This window comes from Amia ocellicauda, unplaced genomic scaffold, assembly GCF_036373705.1.
Source record: "Amia ocellicauda isolate fAmiCal2 unplaced genomic scaffold, fAmiCal2.hap1 HAP1_SCAFFOLD_36, whole genome shotgun sequence".
Classification (NCBI taxonomy): Eukaryota; Metazoa; Chordata; class Actinopteri; order Amiiformes; family Amiidae; genus Amia; species Amia ocellicauda.
Window position 1 is genome coordinate 396,364 of NW_027102931.1, and position 12,240 is coordinate 408,603.

The 12,240-nt window shown below is 47.2% G+C and overlaps 7 non-coding genes and 13 pseudogenes across 7 annotated transcripts; all 20 read right to left on the minus strand.

Annotated features, from left to right (window-relative positions):
- Window positions 1–5: 5 nt before the first annotated feature.
- On the minus strand, window positions 6–124 carry LOC136733435 (uncharacterized; annotated as a pseudogene).
- A 219-nt stretch (window positions 125–343) lies between these two features.
- On the minus strand, window positions 344–462 carry LOC136733505 (uncharacterized; annotated as a pseudogene).
- A 216-nt stretch (window positions 463–678) lies between these two features.
- Window positions 679–797, minus strand: LOC136733495 (5S ribosomal RNA). The gene has a single exon (XR_010810247.1). It is a non-coding gene; the product is annotated as a 5S ribosomal RNA (ribosomal RNA).
- Window positions 798–1,011: 214 nt separating this feature from the next.
- Window positions 1,012–1,130, minus strand: LOC136733653 (uncharacterized; annotated as a pseudogene).
- Window positions 1,131–1,342: 212 nt separating this feature from the next.
- LOC136733512 (5S ribosomal RNA) lies at window positions 1,343–1,461 on the minus strand. Its single transcript, XR_010810249.1, has one exon. It is a non-coding gene; the product is annotated as a 5S ribosomal RNA (ribosomal RNA).
- Window positions 1,462–1,672: 211 nt separating this feature from the next.
- LOC136733594 (uncharacterized) lies at window positions 1,673–1,791 on the minus strand (annotated as a pseudogene).
- Window positions 1,792–2,000: 209 nt separating this feature from the next.
- Window positions 2,001–2,119, minus strand: LOC136733250 (5S ribosomal RNA). The gene has a single exon (XR_010810147.1). It is a non-coding gene; the product is annotated as a 5S ribosomal RNA (ribosomal RNA).
- Window positions 2,120–2,328: 209 nt separating this feature from the next.
- LOC136733321 (5S ribosomal RNA) lies at window positions 2,329–2,447 on the minus strand. The gene has a single exon (XR_010810211.1). It is a non-coding gene; the product is annotated as a 5S ribosomal RNA (ribosomal RNA).
- A 224-nt stretch (window positions 2,448–2,671) lies between these two features.
- LOC136733732 (uncharacterized) lies at window positions 2,672–2,790 on the minus strand (annotated as a pseudogene).
- A 208-nt stretch (window positions 2,791–2,998) lies between these two features.
- Window positions 2,999–3,117, minus strand: LOC136733755 (5S ribosomal RNA). The gene has a single exon (XR_010810272.1). It is a non-coding gene; the product is annotated as a 5S ribosomal RNA (ribosomal RNA).
- Window positions 3,118–3,330: 213 nt separating this feature from the next.
- LOC136733719 (uncharacterized) lies at window positions 3,331–3,449 on the minus strand (annotated as a pseudogene).
- Window positions 3,450–3,659: 210 nt separating this feature from the next.
- On the minus strand, window positions 3,660–3,778 carry LOC136733575 (uncharacterized; annotated as a pseudogene).
- Window positions 3,779–3,987: 209 nt separating this feature from the next.
- LOC136733302 (5S ribosomal RNA) lies at window positions 3,988–4,106 on the minus strand. Its single transcript, XR_010810193.1, has one exon. It is a non-coding gene; the product is annotated as a 5S ribosomal RNA (ribosomal RNA).
- A 225-nt stretch (window positions 4,107–4,331) lies between these two features.
- On the minus strand, window positions 4,332–4,450 carry LOC136733598 (uncharacterized; annotated as a pseudogene).
- A 209-nt stretch (window positions 4,451–4,659) lies between these two features.
- On the minus strand, window positions 4,660–4,778 carry LOC136733401 (uncharacterized; annotated as a pseudogene).
- A 207-nt stretch (window positions 4,779–4,985) lies between these two features.
- On the minus strand, window positions 4,986–5,104 carry LOC136733623 (uncharacterized; annotated as a pseudogene).
- Window positions 5,105–5,324: 220 nt separating this feature from the next.
- On the minus strand, window positions 5,325–5,443 carry LOC136733369 (uncharacterized; annotated as a pseudogene).
- An 889-nt stretch (window positions 5,444–6,332) lies between these two features.
- Window positions 6,333–6,451, minus strand: LOC136733531 (uncharacterized; annotated as a pseudogene).
- A 210-nt stretch (window positions 6,452–6,661) lies between these two features.
- Window positions 6,662–6,780, minus strand: LOC136733425 (uncharacterized; annotated as a pseudogene).
- A 209-nt stretch (window positions 6,781–6,989) lies between these two features.
- Window positions 6,990–7,108, minus strand: LOC136733296 (5S ribosomal RNA). Its single transcript, XR_010810188.1, has one exon. It is a non-coding gene; the product is annotated as a 5S ribosomal RNA (ribosomal RNA).
- Between the last annotated feature and the right edge of the window lie 5,132 nt (window positions 7,109–12,240).

A 12,240-nucleotide genomic window follows, 5' to 3' on the forward strand; every position in this document is an offset into this window, starting at 1 on the left:
TAAAAAGCTTGCAGCACCTGGTATTTCTAGGAGGTCAGCCATCCAAGTACTGACCAGGCCCTGCCCCGTTTACCTTCTGAGATCTGACGAGATCGGGCGCGTTCAGGACGGTGTGGCCGCAAGCCAAGAGGCCTGGCTGCATGATGTCTCTTAAAGGCTGGCGGGTATTGACGGAACTTCCAGCAAAAAAAAAACAAAAAAAAAAGGAAAATGGAGGGAAAAATATCAGTGCAGCAAAGGGTGTTGAAAGTAGCCGGGTACGTGTACAATTCTTCAATTATATCTCCTCCAGACAGATAGAGAGTATAAAGAGCTACGATGAAGTTACCCAGGGGACGTAAAAAGCTTGCAGCACCTGGTATTTCCAGGAGGTCACACATCCAAGTACTGACCAGGCCCTGCCCCGTTTAGCTTCCGAAATCTGATATGATCGGGCGCGTTCAGGACGGTGTGACTACAAGCCAAGAGGCCTGGCTGCATGATGTCTCTTAAAGGCTGGCGGATATTGACGGAACTTCCAGCAAAAAAATAAAATAAAAAGAAAAATGGAGGGAAAAATATCATTGCAGCAAAGGGTGTTGAAAGTAGCCTAGTAAGTGTACAATTCTTCAATTATATCTCCTGGAGACAGAAAGAGAGTATTAAGAGCTACGATGAAGTTACCCAAGAGACGTAAAAGGCTTGCAGCACCTGGTATTTCTAGGAGGTCTCCCATCCAAGTACTGACCAGGCCCTGTCCCGTTTAGCTTCCGAGATCTGACGAGATCGGGCGCATTCAGGACGGTGTGGCCGCAAGCCGAGAGGCCTGGCTGCATGATGTCTCTTAAAGGTTGGCGGGTATTGACGGAACTTCCAGCAAAAAAAAAAAAAAAAAAAAAAATGGATGGAAAAATATCAGTGCAGCAAAGGGTGTTGACAGTAGCTGGGTACGTGTACAATACTTCAATTATATCTCCTCCAGACAGATAGAGAGTATTAAGAGCTACGATAAAGTTACCCAGGAGACGTAAAAGCTTGCAGCACCAGGTATTTCCAGGAGGTCTCACATTCATGTACCGACCAGGTCCTGCCCCGTTTAGCTTCCAAGATCTGACGAGATCGGGCGAGTTCAGGATGGTGTGGCCGCAAGCCGAGATGCCTGGCTGCATGATGTCTCTTAAAGGCTGGCGGGTATTGACGGAATTTCCAGCAAAAAAAAAAAATAGAAAAATGGAGGGAAAAATATCAGTGCAGGAAAGGGTGTTGAAAGTAGCCGGGTACGTGTACAATTCTTCAATTATATCTCCTGGAGAGAGAAAGAGAGTATTAAGAGCTACGATGAAGTTACCCAGGAGACGTAAAAAGCTTGCAGCACCTGGTATTTCTAGGAGGTCTCCCATCCAAGTACTGACCAGGCCCTGCCCCGTTTAGCTTCCGAGATCTGACGAGATCGGGCGCATTCAGGACGGTGTGGCCACAAGCCGAAAGGCCTGGCTGCATGATGTCTCCTAAAGGTTGGCGGGTATTGACGGAACTTCCAGTAAAAAAAAAAAAAAAAAAAATGGATGGAAAAATATCAGTGCAGCAAAGGGTGTTGACAGTAGCTGGGTACGTGTACAATACTTCAATTATATCTCCTCCAGACAGATAGAGAGTATTAAGAGCTACGATAAAGTTACCCAGGAGACGTAAAAGCTTGCAGCACGAGGTATTTCCAGGAGGTCTCACATTCATGTACTGACCAGGTCCTGCCCCGTTTAGCTTCCGAGATCTGACGAGATCGGGCGCGTTCAGGATGGTGTGGCCGCAAGCCGAGATGCCTGGCTGCATGATGTCTCTTAAAGGCTGGCGGGTATTGACGGAACTGCCAGCAAAAAAAAAAAGAAAAATAGAGGGAAATATACCAGTGCAGCAAAGGGTGTTGAAAGTAGCCGGGTACGTGTACACTTCTTCAATTATATCTCCTGGAGACAGAAAGATAGTATTAAGAGCTACGATGAAGTTACCCTGGAGACGTAAAAAGCTTGCAGCACCTGGTATTTCTAGGAGGTCTCCCATCCAAGTACTGACCAGGCCCTGCCCCGTTTAGCTTCCGAGATCTGACGCGATCGGGCGCGTTCAGGATGGTGTGGCCGCAAGCCGAGATGCGTGGCTGCATGATGTCTCTTAAAGGCTGGCGGGTATTGACGGAACTGCCAGCAAAAAAAAAAAGAAAAAAAGAGGGAAATATACCAGTGCAGCAAAGGGTGTTGAAAGTAGCCGGGTACGTGTACAATTCTTCAATTATATCTCCTGGAAACAGAAAGAGAGTATTAAGAGCTACGATGAAGTTACCCAGGAGACGTAAAAAGCTTGCAGCACCTGGTATTTCTAGGAGGTCTCCCATCCAAGTACTGACCAGGCCCTGCCCCGTTTAGCTTCCGAGATCTGACGAGATTGGGCGCATTCAGGACGGTGTGGCCGCAAGCCGAAAGGCCTGGCTGCATGATGTCTCTTAAAGGTTGGCGGGTATTGACGGAACTTCCAGCAAAAAAAAAAAAGAAAAAAAGAAAAAAGAAAAATGGATGGAAAAATATCAGTGCAGCAAAGGGTGTTGACAGTAGCTGGATACGTGTACAATACTTCAATTATATCTCCTCCAGACAGAGAGAGAGTATTAAGAGCTACGATAAAGTTACCCAGGAGTCGTAAAAGCTTGCATCACTAGGTATTTCCAGGAGGTCTCACTTTCATGTACTGACCAGGTCCTGCCCCGTTTAGCTTCCGAGATCTGACGAGATCGGGCGCGTTCAGGATGGTGTGGCCACAAGCCGAGATGCCTGGCTGCATGATGTCTCTTAAAGGCTGGCGGGTATTGACGGAACTGCCAGGAAAAAAAAAAAGAAAAATAGAGGGAAATATACCAGTGCAGCAAAGGGTGTTGAAAGTAGCCGGGTACGTGTACAATTCTTCAATTATATCTCCTGGAGACAGAAAGAGAGTATTAAGAGCTACGATAAAGTTACCCAGAAGACGTAAAAGCTTGCAGCACCAGGTATTTCTAGGAGGTCTCCCATCCAAGTACTGACCAGGCCCTGCCCCGTTTAGCTTCCGAGATCTGACGAGATCGGGCGCATTCAGGACGGTGTGGCCACAAGCCGAAAGGCCTGGCTGCATGATGCCTCTTAAAGGTTAGCGGGTATTGACGGAACTTCCAGCAAAAAAAAAAAAAAAAGAAAAATGGATGGAAAAATATCAGTGCAGCAAATGGTGTTGACAGTAGCTGGGTACGTGTACAATACTTCAATTATATCTCCTCCAGACAGATAGAGAGTATTAAGAGCTACGATAAAGTTACCCAGGAGACGTAAAAGCTTGCAGCACAAGGTATTTCCAGGAGGTCTCACATTCATGTACTGACCAGGTCCTGCCCCATTTAGCTTCCGAGATCTGACGAGATCGGGCGCGTTCAGGATGGTGTGGCCGTAAGCCGAGATGCCTGGCTGCATGATGTCTCTTAAAGGCTGGCGGGTATTGACGGAACTGCCAGCAAAACAAAAAAAGAAAAATTGAGGGAAAAATACCAGTGCAGCAAAGGGTGTTGAAAGTAGACGGGTACGTGTACAATTCTTCAATTATATCTTCTCCAGACAGAAAGAGAGTATTAAGAGCTACGATGAAGTTACCCAGGAGACGTAAAAAGCTGGCAGCACCTGGTATTTCCAGGAGGTCTCACATTTAAGTACTGACCAGGTCCTGCCCCGTTTAGCTTCCGAGATCTGACAAGATCGGGCGCGTTCAGGACGGTGTGGCCGCAAGCCGAGATGTCTGGCTGCATGATGTCTCTTAAAGGCTAGCGGGTATTGACGGAATTTCCAGCAAAAAAAAAAAAAAAAATAGAGGGAAATATACCAGTGCAGCAAAGGGTGTTGAAAGTAGCCGGGTACGTGTACAATTCTTCAATTATATCTCCTGGAGACAGAAAGAGAGTATTAAGAGCTACGATGAAGTTACCCAGGAGACGTAAAAAGCTTGCAGCACCTGGTATTTCTAGGAGGTCTCCCATCCAAGTACTGACCAGGCCCTGCCCCGTTTAGCTTCCGAGATCTGACGAGATCGGGCGCATTCAGGACGGTGTGGCCACAAGTCAAAAGGCCTGGCTGCATGATGTCTCTTAAAGGTTGGCGGGTATTGACGGAACTTCCAGCAAAAAAATAAAAAGAAAAAAAGAAAAAAGAAAAATGGATGGAAAAATATCAGTGCAGCAAAGGGTGTTGACAGTAGCTGGATACGTGTACAATACTTCAATTATATCTCCTCCAGACAGAGAGAGAGTATTAAGAGCTACGATAAAGTTACCCAGGAGACGTAAAAGCTTGCAGCACCTGGTATTTCTAGGAGGTCTCCCATCCAAGTGCTGACGAGGCCCTGCCCCGTTTAGCTTCCGAGATCTGACGAGATCGGCCGCGTTCAGGATGGTGTGGCCGCAAGCCGAGATGCCTGGCTGCATGATGTCTCTTAAAGGCTGGCGGGTATTGACGGAACTGCCAGCAAAAAAAAAAAGAAAAATAGAGGGAAATATACCAGTGCAGCAAAGGGTGTTGAAAGTAGCCGGGTACGTGTACAATTCTTCAATTATATCTCCTGGAGACAGAAAGAGAGTATTAAGAGCTACGATGAAGTTACCCAGGAGACGTAAGAAGCTTGCAGCACCTGGTATTTCTAGGAGGTCTCCCATCCAAGTACTGACCACACCCTGCCCCGTTTAGCTTCCGAGATCTGACGAGATCGGGCGCATTCAGGACGGTGTGGCCGCAAGCCGAAAGGCCTGGCTGCATGATGTCTCTTAAAGGCTGGCGGGTATTGACGGAACTGCCAGCAAAAAAAAAAGAAAAATAGAGGGAAATATACCAGTGCAGCAAAGGGTGTTGAAAGTAGCTGGGTACGTGTACAATACTTCAATTATATCTCCTCCAGACAGATAGAGAGTATTAAGAGCTACGATAAAGTTACCCAGAAGACGTAAAAGCTTGCAACACCAGGTATTTCCAGGAGGTCTCACATTCATGTACTGACCAGGTCCTGCCCCGTTTAGATTCCGAGATCTGACGAGATCGGGCGCGTTCAGGATGGTGTGGCCGCAAGCCGAGATGCATGGCTGCATGATGTCTCTTAAAGGCTGGCGGGTATTGACGGAATTTCCAGCAAAAAGAAAAAAAAAAAAAATAGAAAAATGGAGGGAAAAATATCAGTGCAGGAAAGGGTGTTGAAAGTAGCCGGGTACGTGTACAATTCTTCAATTATATCTCCTGGAGACAGAAAGAGAGTATTAAGAGCTACGATGAAGTTACCCAGGAGACGTAAAAAGCTTGCAGCACCTGGTATTTCTAGGAGGTCTCCCATCCAAGTACTGACCAGGTCCTGCCCCCTTTAGCTTCCGAGATCTGACGAGATCGGGCGCATTCAGGACGGTGTGGCCGCAAGCCGAGAGGCCTGGCTCCATGATGTCTCTTAAAGGTTGGCGGGTATTGACGGAACTTCCAGCAAAAAAAAAAAAAAAAAAGAAAAGTGGATGGAAAAATATCAGTGCAGCAAATGGTGTTGACAGTAGCTGGGTACGTGTACAATACTTCAATTATATCTCCTCCAGACAGATAGAGAGTATTAAGAGCTACGATGAAGTTACCCAGGAGACGTAAAAAGCTTGCAGCACCTGGTATTTCCAGGAGGTCTCACATTCAAGTACTGACCAGGTCCTGCCCCGTTTAGCTTCCGAGATCTGACGATATCATGCGCGTTCAGGACGGTGTGGCTGAAGGCCAAGAGGCCCGGCTGCATGATGTCTCTTTAAGGCTGGCGGGTATTGACGGAACTTCCAGCAAAAAAAAAAAAGAAAAATAGAGGGAAAAATACCAGTGCAGCAAAGGGTTTTGAAAGTAGCCGGGTACGTGTACAATTCTTCAATTATATATTCTCCAGACAGAAAGAGAGTATTAAGAGCTACGATGAGGTTTCCCAGGAGACGTAAAAAGCTGGCAGCACCTGGTATTTCCAGAAGATCTCCCATCCAAGTACTGACCAGGTCCTGCCCCGTTTAGTTTCCGAGATCTTCTGACATCGGGCTCATTCAGAACTGTGTGTCCGCAAACCGAGAGGCCTGGTTGCATGATGTCTCTTAAAGGCTGGCGAATATTGACGGAACTGCCAGCAAAAAAAAAAAAAAAAAAAAAAAAAAAAGAAAAATGGATGGAAAAATATCAGTGCAGCAAAGGGTGTTGACAGTAGCTGGGTACGTGTACAATACTTCAATTATATCTCCTCCAGACAGAAAGAGAGAATTAAGAGCTACGATAAAGTGACCCAGGAGACGTAAAATCTTGCAGCACCAGGTATTTCCAGGAGGTCTCACATTCAAGTACTGACCAGGTCCTGCCCCGTTTAGCTTCCGAGATCTGACGAGATCGGGCGCGTTCAGGATGATGTGGCCGCAAGCCGAGACGTCTGGCTGCATGATGTCTCTTAAAGGCTGGCGGGTATTGACGGAACTGCCAGCAAAAAAAAAAAAGAGAAATGGAGCGAGAAATACCAGTGCAGCAAAGGGTGTAGAAAGTAGCCGGGTACGTGTACAATACTTGAATTATATCTCCTCCAGACAGAAAGAGACTATTAAGAGCTACGATGAAGTTACCCAGGTGACGTAAAAAGCTTGCAGCACCTGGTATTTCCAGGAGGTCTCCCATCCAAGTACTGACCAGGCCCTGCCCCATTCAGTTTCCGAGATCTGACGAGATCGGGCGCGTTCAGGATGGTGTGGCCGCAAGCCGAGATGCCTGGCTGCATGATGTCTCTTAAAGGCTGGCGGGTATTGACGGAACTGCCAGCAAAAATAAAAAGAGAAATGGAGGGAGAAATACCAGTGCAGCAAAGGGTGTTGAAAGTAGCCGGGTACGTGTACAATACTTGAATTATATCTCCTCCAGACAGAAAGAGACTATTAAGAGCTACGATGAAGTTACCCAGGTGACGTAAAAAGCTTGCAGCACCTGGTATTTCTAGGAGGCCTCCCATCCAAGTACTGACCAGGCCCTGCCCCGTTTAGCTTCCGAGATCTGACGAGATCGGGCGCATTCAGGACGGTGTGGCCACAAGCCGAGAGGCTTGGCTGCATGATGTCTCTTAAAGGTTGGCGGGTATTGACGGAACTTCCAGCAAAAAAAAAAAAAAAAAAAAAAAAGTAAAAGAAAAATGGAGGGAAAAATATCAGTGCAGTAATGGGTTTTGAAAGTAGCCAGGTACGTGTACAATTCTTCAATTATATCTCCTCCAGACAGAAAGAGAGTATTAAGAGCTACGATGAACTCACCTAAAGGATTATTAGGAACACCATACTAATACTGTGTTTGACCCCCTTTCGCCTTCAGAACTGTTTTAATTCTACGTGGCATTGCTTCAACAAGGTGCTGAAAGCATTCTTTAGAAATGTTGGCCCATATTGATAGGATAGCATCTTGCAGTTGATGGAGATTTGTGGGATGCACATCCAGGGCACGAAGCTCCCGTTCCACCACATCCCAAAGATGCTCTATTGGGTTGAGATCTGGTGACTGTGGGGGCCAGTTTAGTACAGTGAACTCATTGTCATGTTCAAGAAACCAATTTGAAATGATTCGACCTTTGTGACATGGTGCATTATCCTGCTGGAAGTAGCCATCAGAGGATGGGTACATGGTGGTCAAAAAAGGATGGACATGGTCAGAAACAATGCTCAGGTAGGCCGTAGCATTTAAACGATGCCCAATTGGCACTAAGGGGCCTAAAGTGTGCCAAGAAGACATCCCCCACACCATTACACCACCACCACCAGCCTGCACAGTGGTAACAAGACATGATGGATCCATGTTCTCATTCTGTTTACGCCAAATTCTGACTCTACCATCTGAATGTCTCACCTCTTTTTCCTATTTGTAGTGGAGATGAGTGGTACCCGGTGGGGTCTTCTGCTGTTGTAGCCCATCCGCCTCAAGGTTGTACGTGTTGTGGCTTCACAAATGCTTTGCTGCATACCTCGTTTGTAACGAGTGGTTATTTCAGTCAAAGTTGCTCTTCTATCAGCTTGAATCAGTCACCCCATTCTCCTCTGACCTCTAGCATCAACAAGGCATTTTCGCCCACAGGACTGCCGCATACTGGATGTTTTTCCCTTTTTACACCATTCTTTGTAAACCCTAGAAATGGTTGTGCGTGAAAATCCCAGTAACTGAGCAGATTGTGAAATACTCAGACCGGCCCGTCTGGCACCAACAACCATGCCACGCTCAAAATTGCTTAAATCACCTTTCATTCCCATTCAGACATTCAGTTTGGAGTTCAGGAGATTGTCTTGACCAGGACCACACCCCTAAATGCATTGAAGCAACTGCCATGTGATTGGTTGATTAGATAATTGCATTAATGAGAAATTGAACAGGTATTCCTAATAATCCTTTAGGTGAGTGTATATGTATGTATGTGTATGTATGTCCAATTGCTTTGACAATACAAATGAAATGAATTGAGAGAGAGAGAGAGAGAGAGAGAGAGAGAGAGAGAGAGAGAGGAATATGAGCTCCTAAAAAACATTTGTTTTTATACATAAGCGGATTTAGTTTGTGATTTACAAATGAATATATAGCACTATAAACATACACAGAAGACATGGAATAGAAATTCAGAAGAAAAAGTATTCAAAAAATAATAATTTTAAGAGAAACACAAAAAGAAGAAAGCAGAGAGACAGTTCAGGAAGAAAAGTCAGAAAAGAAAAGCTGAAGACAAGAATTGGAGGTAAGAGACAAATAATTAAACAAAAAAATATGTATTAATAAAATAAATAAGCATTCTCAGTAGTTGACTCAGCCAATGAAAATGCAGAGCTCCGATTTGAATAGAGTGACAGTAGGAGAGAGCCCAACTGCCACTGAGACTGATAGAAATCTATCGAACAGCAGTCTGACTGCAGAGCTGCCTTTTGAAATCCGATACCCTGAAGACATTCGCTCTGCACAGGCTAAGAAGGACTACAAACAAGCTGTGATGAGAGCATCTCCTTAGACCCTCATCCTAGACTACACCGGTAAAGGAGAAAACAGGGTCAAGAACAATCTACTGTTCTACACCGCCTTTCACAAAACCCTGTGCCAGACATACCCCAATAACAACAAGAGGGGCATTAGCAGAGGCAGGCAGATCTCAGTGCTGGTAGAGAAAGACACAGACAGTGTGATGCTCACTTTTAATGTATACCACAACGGGACCATCATGGTGCAGGGCAGCGAGAGCAGCCTGGACCAATTAGCTCTCGGCTTCCACACCTCAAAGCAGCAGACTGAGGTAGAGAAACAAGAGCCAGAGCCGGCCACCCTGCAGTCTGCCCCCAGCCACACGGAGCCAGACAGTGCCCCATCTCCCACAGACTGCCCCCCTGTCTCCCCAAAACTCTCCAGCAACATTAAAACACTAAAGGAATGCCTATCAGTGCTGGAGCTGGAGTTTGCGGAGTTCAGGGAGCAGACCTTGAGCACCCTGGCCCAGACCTCCTTGTGCGATCAGCTCCGGGATGAGATGCACAGACTAAAGATGCAGCACAAGGCTGAGATCCATGAGCTGAGAGCAGCAGTGAGAGACCTGGAGGAGCAGAGCCAAACCCTGAGGACGGAGCTGCGCAGAGCGAGGGAGGAGCTGACCAGGACACCCCAGCACAGCCAGCTAAGGAGCCTGCAGAGCCAGCTGGAGGAGCTAAGAGAGGAGCTACACATCACTGGAGCACAGAGACTGCACTGCACTGACCCCACAACACCTCCAACCCCTGACGCACCCACTGATCCACCCACACTCCCCACCACTCCTGACACACCCACTATCACCAGACCTGCCACTAATACACAACCCCCTGAAACGCCACTCCCCCAAAACACACCCGCTGCCCCCACCACTCCCGACGCAAACCCGAAGAGGCAGGTCAACGCAGAGGTGGTCATTCTGAGCGAATCCAATGGGAAGTTCCTGGTTGAGAGGCGCCTCTTCCCTGGGCGAAAAGTGAAAAAGCTTTGGTGCTCCACAGCACAGAGAGCCCTGGAGCTGCTCTCCAAGAGGAGGCTTTGCCAAGTCAAACACATCCTCATCCACACCGGCACTAACGACCTGAGTGCCCGCAGGGGCGATGTGGCCTCAGCCCTGAGACAGGTAGCAACGAAAGCCACAGAGGAATTCCCAACTGCCAAAATTTCCATCTCCACACTGCTGCCCCGCACAGACGTGCCCCTGCACATCATCCAGGCCATCAACGCAGAAGTGTCCCGAAGATGTGCCCTCCTCCCCAACGTCCACCTGGCACACCACTGAGACATCCAGCCACATCACCTGTATGACCACGTCCACCTCAACAAGACGGGTGTGAGGATCATCTCAAAGGTCCTCAAGGACACAACCCTGGGCCGAAACCCCACACACCCCCACCTCGAGACCAGGAGCAAACCCCCCAGCCCCCGGCCACATCCCCAGCCACCGGCTCCACCCCAGCCCCAGCCCCTGAGACCCCGCGGCCCCATTCCCCACCCCCCCATCCCCAGAGGGCCCGTCCAGCACAGCAGAGCGGACAGCCGGGGACCAGCACAGCCACACAGCCACGCAGCAGCGGCTTCCAGAGCCTGGAGGCCCGATGCTGCCCAGCTGGCCCAGATAAGGCAACTCCTCAGTGTCATCTGTACCACACTGCTGAGTTAACTGAGCCTCAACACACATATATATGGTTGTGGAGATGGAGAGTAAGAAAAAATGTGATTTAATTATTCTGATATTTTGATGCAAAGATAAAATCTTTGTGTGATTATTATGTATATCCATATATAATTATTAATAGTAATATAATATCAGTTGTAGATCACAAATTAAACTTTCTTATGTAGAAGAGACAAGTATAATAAAATATATTAACATGTCCTTTAAAATAAGCAGTTGGAATATGCAGGGTTTACGCTCCTCAACTTTTGGAATGAAGAGCACAGGCCCTGAACTGATCAACACTGTAAATAGTTCAGATGTTTTCATTCTTGTAGAGACTTGGTGCTGTGCAGATATGTCTATACACTGGATGGATACAATGGATACAGGGAGCTGATTGTGCCCTCCTATAAAAAACCCAAAGTCAGGTGTGGCAGGGCCTCGTGGGGGATTATCGTGTGGTACAGGGAGGAGCTCCGAGCAGCCCTATGCCCAGTACAGAGAGGAGACACACACCTGTGGATGAAAATCAGAAAAGACACCCTACAAAATAACACAGATATATACCTATGTGCAATTTATATGCCACCCGCAGACTCCCCCTACTATAATGAGGAAGGCTTTCATGAGCTTCAAAACGAAATCTGCCACTTCCAGACCCTGGGCTCTGTACTGCTGTGTGGCGATCTCAATGCCAGGACTGGCAGAGAGATGGACTACATCAATACAGAGGGGAACACACACCTGTTCGGAGACTCCCCGCTGTGCCACACACACACCTCCACACTGACACAGCCACGACAGCGTGGTAAACAAGAGCAGGAAGCAGGTAGTGCGCCTATGTAAAAGCCTGGGTCTATATATCATCAATGGCAGGACCAGGGGGTACTCTCTGGGGAGATTCACATACTGCTCGGCTCTGGGCAGCAGTGTGGTGGACTACGCCATAACTGACCTGGACCCACAAGCCAACAATGCGTTTATAGTCAGACAACAATCTCCACTATCAGACCACAGCCAAATAACACTTTACCTAAAAAGATCAGCGCAGCCACAAGTCAGAGCCAAACTTCCCACAAAACTGGTCTCCCTGCCACCCAGTTAGAGATGGTCAGAGCCCAGCACAGAGAACTACACAAGAGCCCTGAATAGTGATGAGATTGAAAACATGTTAGACAGATATCAATCCTCACACTATCAAATAAACCAAAACGGAATAAACTCAGCCACCAAAACACTGAATGAAATATTTGAGAGACTGGCTTTAAAATCAAACATTAAAACAATTAAAAACCAAAATATGAAATCGTCTAAAAGAAAAAAAGAACAGTGGTGTGACCAGGAGTGTGAAACTTCTAGGAAACACCTGAGACATCTCTCCAACACTAAACACAGAGAGCCCGACAACCAGGAGGCTCGCCTCAGCTACTGCCAGGCCCTGCGGCACTACAAGCAACTCCTCAGTAAGAAAAAAGACCACTGTATGGGCAGAATAAATACCCCAAAAACAAAAAATGAAATACC